Source organism: Triticum urartu, chromosome 7A, assembly GCF_056163025.1.
Source record: "Triticum urartu cultivar PI428250 chromosome 7A, HENAU_Tu73, whole genome shotgun sequence".
NCBI lineage: Eukaryota > Viridiplantae > Streptophyta > Magnoliopsida > Poales > Poaceae > Triticum > Triticum urartu.
Window position 1 is genome coordinate 567,452,422 of NC_141879.1, and position 7,517 is coordinate 567,459,938.

Genomic DNA, 7,517 nt, shown 5'->3' on the forward strand with positions numbered 1-7,517 from the left:
TGAAGATCATTAAGCGGAAGCGTTTATCAACGCGGTTGAAGTAGTCGTACACCTTCACGATCCATTCCAATCAAGTACCGAACGTACGGCACCTCCACGTTCAGCACACGTTCAGTTCGATGACATCCTGACCCTTGATCCAGCAAGAGGGGTGAAGTAGTAGATGAGTTCCGTCAGCATGACGACGTGGTGACGGTGTTGGTGAGGAACAATCTCCGCAGGGCTTCGCCAAGCACAACGAAAACTATGATGGAGGATAAACTAGATGGGCGGGGTTGCCGACACACGGCTTGGTGTATCTTGATGTGTTCCGGGTGCTAACCCTGCCCCTTTATTTATATGTTGAGCCCTAGGGTCGAAAGTTGGAGAAAGAGCCTCCTCAAAGTCGGTTTTGCCCGCAAGGAAGAGTCCTTCTCGGACTTCCGGGACCAGACGCCACAGTCCTTGGCATCTGGCCCAGACGCCATGGGCCTCGGCGTTTGGCCCAGGGCCAGATGACATGGTCTCCGGTGTTTGGGCCCTGACCTCTGCAAAACATCCTTTTGCACCGACCTAAGGCCCCGCGGGCCTTACCCCTTGGCCTAACCATATCATCCTATATATTGATCTTTACCTTCGGACCATTTAGGAGCTCCTCGTCATGTCCGTGATCTTATCCGGGACTCTGAACAACATTCAGTCACCAACATACATAACTCATATACTAATATATCGTCAACGAACGTTAAGCGTGCGGACCCTACGGGTTCGAGAACTATGTAGACATGACCGAGACACTTATCCGGTTAATAACCAATAGCGGAACCTGGACGCCCATATTGACTCCTACATATTCTACGAAGATCTTTATCGGTCGAACCTTATGACAACATACGTAATTCTCTTTGTCCATCGGTACGTTACTTGCCCGAGATTCGATCGTCGGTATTTTCATACCTAGTTCAATCTCGTTACCGACAAGTATCTTTACTCGTTCCGTAATACATCATCCTGTAACTAACTCCTTAGCCGCTTTGCTTGCAATCTTCTTGTGATGTTGTATTACCGAGAGGGCCCAGAGATACCTCTCTGATACACGGAGTGACAAATCTCAATCTCGATTCAGGCCAACTCAACAGACACCTTCGGAGATACATGTAGAGCATCTTTATGATCACCTAGTTACGTTGTGACGTTTGATAGCACACAAGGTAATCCTCCGGTATCCGGGAGTTGCATGATCTCATGGTTGAAGGAACATGTATTTGACATTAAGAAAGTAGTAGCAATAAATTGAACGGTCATATGCTAAGCTAATGGATGAGTCTTGTCCATCACATCATTCTCCTAATGATGTGATCCCGTTATCAAATGACAATACATGTCTATGGTTAGGAAACCTTAACCATCTTTGATCAACGAGCTAGTCTATGTATTTAAGTTTTCGATCAATACAATTCTAGCATTAATAATAAACCTTTATCATGAATAAGGAAATATAAAATAACAACTTTATTATTGCTTCTAGGGCATATTTCCTTCACAAACGGATTGTGAATTTTGAAAAAGAAATCAAGAAATCATAATATTTTCATGAATTCGAGATAGTTCTAAATTATAATAAATGTTCAGCAAATCATAAACTGTTCAAGGATTCAAAAAAGTGAGTCATTTTAAAAAAGTGTTCAAATTCAAAAAATGTGGAACATTTTGAAAAAAAACATTCAGAAAATAGAAAATGGTCATAGTTTACAAAAAAATCGCAGATTCAAAAAGTGTTCGTGAATTTTAAAACATTTCATAAGTTTTTGAAAAATAAAGTTAACAAAAATTCAAAAATAAATCACAAATTTTAAAATTAGGTCCCAAATTTCAAAAATGTTCTCTCATTCAAAAAATGACAATGAATTCGAAAAATGTTCATTAATGTCAAAACATGAATTGCAATATTTGTTCCCAAATTTAAAAAAATCTTTGTCAATTCAAAATAATCATGAATTTCAAAAAATGTTCATAGTTTCAAATTTTATAAAAGAAAGTTTCATGTTTTTTTTTAAAAAGCACATATTCATGATTTCAAGAAAATGATCACGAATTTGAAAGATGTTCAGAAATAAAAATGAAATAAAAAAGAAAAATGAACATCAAAAAAGGAAATGATAATGAAAAAATAGAACCAAAAAATGAAAAAGAAAGAAGAAAGAAGAAAAAATAAGTAAATAACCAGGCAAAAAACAAAAGGAAAAGAAAAACCGTTTCAAGGAAGGTTCTAGAACTTCCTGAAACCATTGAAAAATAAAACAAAAGGGCCGACCCATACAGTGGAGAGGCACTGGGGCACCGGGGGGGGGGGGGGTACGCGCTAGGTCGCTACACAGTGATCTATGCGGCAAATAGGAGCCACGTTTAGGATGGGAGTAGCGAAATCACTAGTATAAAGATTATATCTTGCAAAGGTCACCCCTCACCTTCTTAGGAGCTGACGAGTGTGCAATGCATGTGTCACTTGTCACTATGAGAGTTTTCAAAAAAAATTGTGATTCATTTATTGAAAACCTTTTCATCTCTTGAACCGGGCGTCCTTTCGAACTATTTTCATTGTTGGATTTCTTGCGTCGATATCTTCAAACTAGATCTCATGTAATAGGTTTTTGACATACTGTTTTTCCACAAAAAGAATGGAAAAGAACAAAAAAATGAATACAAAAAAATCCAAAAAATGAAAACTGAAAAGACAAGCAAGCGAGAAAGAAACAAAATACACAAATAACAGAAGAAAAAACCCAGAGCCCAAAGCATGGTTGTTGGTTTTCAATTTTTTTTTCAAGAAACACAATTATGGTTCTCGCTGGAACAAATCTATGCTTTCACAAGAAGCAAATATATGCTTCTCGTAGAAGCATATTTTTTTCGAGAAGAACAAATGTGATTCTTGCAGAAGCAAATACATGCTTTCACAAAAGCAAATATGTGCTTACACGTATGTGTTTTCTTGTGGAAGCACAAATTGTTTTTTCTTTGTGAGAAGCACAGTGTTGTTTCTCCTGGAAGCACAAATGTATTTTTCCCGAGAAGATCAACCCACATAAGTATATATGTACTTTCACAAAAAGCAAATATGTGTTTTTTATGAAAGCACATATTTTTTTTAAGAAGCACAGTAGTGCTTCACAAAAAAAATGAATTTCTTCAAAACCTAGGGGAAGCCAAGCAAAAACTGGAAAGCCAAAAACCAAAAAAAACATCAAAATCCCCCAAAAACGTACATAACAAAAAAAATAGAGGGAGCACACTACCATAGACACATGGCGGCGACTGGACGCACCGCATTGCATGCTTCCGGGCCCATAAAGTGACCCTTGCGGGGTCCTCAAGAGGTAACCGCTGGTTAGTTGGTCTCGGGGAGCGGCTATACATCGCTTAGAGCCATTCGTTTTTTTTAGGCAAACACACGCTTTTTATTAACTCTGTTGCAAAATGTTTACAGGAATGTTGACTGGATCATAGGGAAGATCGAGCCAAATATGTCTACCAGCTCCTAGAGAAGAGCGTGCTTTGCGAGGCTATGTGCCTCAAAATTACAAGTTCTACTTTCGAAGGAGAAAAAGCAACTTGTAAAAGGTATCATCCTAGACTGAATTTCCTGAATGATCGCCCCATAGAATGCATTGGATCCATTCTTGATTTCTTCCACCAGTCCCTGGCAATCAGTGGCCAAATGGATATTTGAGAGATTAAGATCTGCGGCTAGGGACAGACCTTCTCGGCAAGCCAGTGCTTCCAGAGCAGTCGGATCAGTCATATTAGGCGCCACCAAGACCGATGCCCCTAAGTAATCTCCATGTTCGTTCCTGCAGAAAGCTGCTGCCGCTCCAACGCTGCCATTCCGTGAGAAAGCACCATCAACATTGATCTTTGCATGATTCAAAGAGGGAGGAATCCAGCTCCTTCTCGTGTCTCGGATTGATGGTGGCTGCACCTTCTCCTTTCTGGCATTAACCGTCTCTAGCTCGGCCATATAGGATTGCACAAATCGATGGATTTGTTCGGGGCTCTGGAAGATGTTATCATGGATTGCTTTACGCCTCGCCGTACAGATGGCCCACAATGTGACAATCATCCTCGTAAATTCATCGTGCGACAAGGAATCATGCATGAAGAACAGCCACTGTTTCGCCCTAGGATCACTGCATAAAATCATATGTTCAGCCACATTTGCATCCGATAATGCCCACGTACATCTGGCCACTGTACAGTCCAAAATTGAGTGGCGCCATGAATCGGCGCATCCACATAGATTACATGTGCTTGATGTTGCCATCTTCCTATGGTGCAGGACATTTGCTGAAGGTATGGACTGGTGAGCAAAGCGCCAGACGAAAATTTTCAGTTTTGAAGGTACTGACAATTTCCATAGTTTGGTCCACGTCTTTGCTTCCCCTGAACTAGAAGACCCCGACACTCTCTCCAACCAATTCTCACGCCTGATCTTTGTTTCAACAAGCATCCGGTAAGCTGATCTCACACTGAAAATTCCTTTCTTCTCAAAATGCCAAGCCCAAAAATCCTCAACGTTACGTGTGCACAAAGGAATGCTCAAGATCGCCTCTGCATCCATAGGTAAGAAAACCTGGCGTACCAAATCTGTATTCCACGCTGCCTCGGTATGGTTTATAAGCTCATGCACCATTTCAGGTGGGTTCGGGACCAAAGGCATGAGAGGTCTGAGCAGAGGTTCACGCGGAATCCAGTTGCTAGTCCAGATAGGAGTTGAACGACCATTCCCAATCCGGCGAGAGACACCCTGCTTGAGAACCTCCCTTCCATCCAGTATAGACCGCCATATTTGTGATGGATTGGAGCCAAGTTCTGCATCAAGAAAAGTGGTTGTGGGAAAATACACCGCTTTTAAAATTCTAGCGCTGAGCGAAGATGGATCATGTAGTAAACGCCATGCTTGTCGTGCCAATAACGCCAAGTTGAAAATCTCAAGATCCCGAAAGCCAAGGCCCCCCATATATTTTGGACTTGTCATTACCTGCCATGATACCCAATGTGGCTTCCTTTTTCCTTCTTTGCTTCCCCACCAAAACCCTCGAATCAAAGAGTTTATATGCTCACATAGACCACGAGGTAGTCGGAAACATGCCATAGAATAAACAGGGATAGCCTGAGCCACTGATTTAATAAGAACCTCTTTTCCTCCAGCTGACAGAATTTTTGCAATCCATCCCTTCACCTTATTCCAAATCCTGTCCTTTAGGAATTTGAAAGTGCCATTCTTTGAGTGACCCACATCCGTCGGCATACCCAAATACCTTTCATTCAGAGATTCGTTTGGAACTTGCAATGACAGTTTCACCAATTCCCGAGTACTGTTAGGACAGCCCTTGCTAAAGAAGATAGAAGACTTATCCTTATTAACCCGCTGCCCCGATGCATCACAATATTGGTTCAATAGGTTTGATACCTCATTCGCACCCTCAGCACTAGCTTTGAAAAATAGCAGGCTGTCATCGGCAAACAGGAGGTGATTCACCGGCGGAGCCGTTGAAGCCACCTTGATCCCACTTAAATGTGATGACTGATTAGAGTTTAAAAGGCACGAAAGGCCCTCCGCTGCTAACAAAAAAAGGTAGGGTGAAATAGGATCTCCCTGTCGAATTCCTCTTGTTGGTCTGAAACTTTCCAACTTTTTTCCATTGAAAAAAACAGAGAATGATACGGACCTGGCCATCCCCATTATTACCTTGACCCACTGTTGGTCAAAACCAAGCTTCAACATTATTGCCTCCAGATACTGCCATTCCACACGGTCATATGCTTTCATCATATCAAGTTTGAGAGCTGAAAAACTATTAACCTTGGACCTGTTCCTTTTCATGAAGTGCAAACATTCATAGGCAGAAATTAGAGCCATTTGTAACATCGCCTGCAGCGCCGGTTAATAGGCCAGGCCCAGGGCGCCTCATGATTTTGCCAGGAGTCAACGTACCAGTGCTTTTTTTTCTCTTCTAGTGTTCTATTCGCAGTTTTTTGTTTTCCATTTTAATTTGTTTTGCTTTTCAGTTTTTTACTTTTATTTATATTTCCTCCCTTTTGTTTTTGTTTATTTTTATTTTATATTTTATTTTTATAGTGTTCATTGTGCATATAAAAATTATTAAACATGTATTTGAAAATTGTTACACATGTATAAAAATGTTAAACTATAAAAAAATCATGTATTTAAATTTTTTAAACATATATAAAAATTATTCCTGATGTATAAAAATGTACAATGTCTATGAAAAAAACACTGGCATGTGTTCAAAATTTAGACAAATAAATATATAAAGTGTTAGTCATGTATTTGAGATTTTTAAACATGTATAAAAAATATTCTAGATTTATACAAAAGAGTACATTGTGTATAAGAAACATAGACATGTGTTGAAAAAAAAGGAAAAAAAGAATACAGGTGAAAACCGAAGAAAGAAATAAAAGCATAGAAAAACCATCTTAAAACCAAAGAAAGAAACAAAGAAAAGCCCAAAGAAAACAAATAAAAACTGGGCAAAAATCGAAGGAAACTGGTAAAAAAAAGAACAAACTGAAGAAAACAGATGAAGAAATTAAGAAAAACAAAAAACCACAAAACCAAAAAAAATCGTAAAGAGAAAATAAGCGAAAACCGAACAAGCCAGATTTACACAACAATTAAAAAAAACCATACACCAATCTAGTAACAAATAGATGCGCCCCCAGCGAGCGTGCGTCGTGCTAATTAGAAACCGATTGTTGGGCTGGCCGATTCCCGTGATTGCTTGAAGCGAGACCTAAGTACGGGCAATATATAGCCCTCACGCTTCGAAAGTATCACCAGGTCGTCTCTTGGCCATTATGTTGAGTTCGTGATCAAGTTGGTTTTTCTCTAAACCACCCCTTCTCCAAGAATTTGTGTTGGATACCCTGAACTACTTGGTTAAGCTAAACAAAAACTTGAAGAGTTGGAAGACAAAAGCTTCACCTAACTTAGTTTATTTCGAAGGGATATCTTTTGTGTTTGCGTGTGTGCTGAAGAAAGATGATATCTTCATCGACTGATCTTCGTGATCAATTGTTGGATCTATTATCTTATCCATTCTTTGATTTGAGTGTGGATATCGTCAAATCAAAAACGGAACCAACAATTTTCGTAATGTCGTTTTACTCGTGGTAGTTTTCAGGAGCATACACCATTATATCTTTTGGTCTGACCAATGCTATCACCTTGTTCACATAGTCGGGGAATTCCATCTTCATGGAAATCTCGATGAGTTGTTGTTGAGCCCATCAGTGACATTTTATCTTCTCCGTGATTCGTGATGAACATTAAGCTAGTGTTGGAAACTTGTGAAAGCATTATCTTCGTGTCAGTTCATGAAGTATATGTTTGGATGAAAGGAGTGACTTCCTCTAATTCACATGTATTTGATGTAAGTTGTCGTCGTGAATTCGAGAAAGCTTGTTTTTGCTTCCTCTGGAATCATCCCAAGTCAGTCATACACGCCCGAAAG